General features: G+C 50.2%; 1 non-coding gene across 1 annotated transcript; it reads right to left on the bottom strand.

Moving 5' to 3' along the window:
- Positions 1-470: 470 nt before the first annotated feature.
- On the bottom strand, positions 471-628 carry LOC125772761 (5.8S ribosomal RNA). The gene has a single exon (XR_007419615.1). It is a non-coding gene; the product is annotated as a 5.8S ribosomal RNA (ribosomal RNA).
- Positions 629-980: the final 352 nt, after the last annotated feature.

Below are 980 nucleotides of genomic sequence, written 5' to 3'. Positions count from 1 at the left end.
GGACCCACGATGTCTCCCCCCGAGCATGTCGAGCCAACTGCACCACTATTGTATTGGACAACATGTTCCCCTCGGGCATCGATGGGTTAATCATGCACCACTATTATAAAACCCTTTGACGTTTTCCCCCAAGCACGTTGATCCAGTATTACGACGGATACGGTCAACGAAATCTTGGACATCAAAGAGGTTTTCGATTGAATTTCCCCATGTTTCACAACGTACTCTTAGCGGTATCCTACGATACGTCTCACTCTATTTGTGTGTGTGCGCGTTTACGTGCGTGCGATTTATGCGGTTCACCCCTTTACTTTCAGCGCCCTGCGGTCCCAACAAAGGTCCCGAGCACGCCATTATGCACAGTGTGGAAGCGTGTTTCCCCCACGACACTAGACGGGCTGCTCGCCATAGTGTTCTATTGTGGCACGCTCCACCCTGAAGTTTGGTTTGTTGTATATCAAGGAATTGATAGGCACTCAAGAATGTGTGCATCGGCCGGGTTTAATCGTCCGACGCGCAATATGCGTTCAACTTATCGGTGTTCATGTGTCCTGCAGTTCACATTGTGACGCGCATTTAGCTGCGGTCTTCATCGATCCATGAGCCGAGTGATCCCCTGCCTAGGGTTTTATAGTAAGGTTCCCAATGTAACACAATCCCGGTGGTACGTCCAAAGACTAACTTTCTGACTAAGTTGTCTTTATTACCCAATAGTCCCAGGCCTTGTGACTTGTGGCTCATGTCTACGCCCATGGCCACCATTCGCTAAGATAGTTTTGAAGTCACTTTGAAGGCCCAGGAACAACTCTCTTAGCACATCGGTTAACCTGGCGCCGCAGTCAACTCATGTGCTTGGATCGGATCGAGCTATTGAGTATTGGGCCTGCATACTCGCTCATCCGTATCCTTTGCGTACCGCCCCATGGCCCTTGTATGTCTGCACCACAGCTCCTGTTCGTTCCGTGCCTATGGCCGGATAC

This window comes from Anopheles funestus (assembly GCF_943734845.2).
Source record: "Anopheles funestus chromosome X unlocalized genomic scaffold, idAnoFuneDA-416_04 X_unloc_107, whole genome shotgun sequence".
NCBI lineage: Eukaryota > Metazoa > Arthropoda > Insecta > Diptera > Culicidae > Anopheles > Anopheles funestus.
The sequence above is the reverse complement of the archived record's forward strand: the minus strand, read 5'-3'. Positions and strand labels throughout refer to the sequence as shown.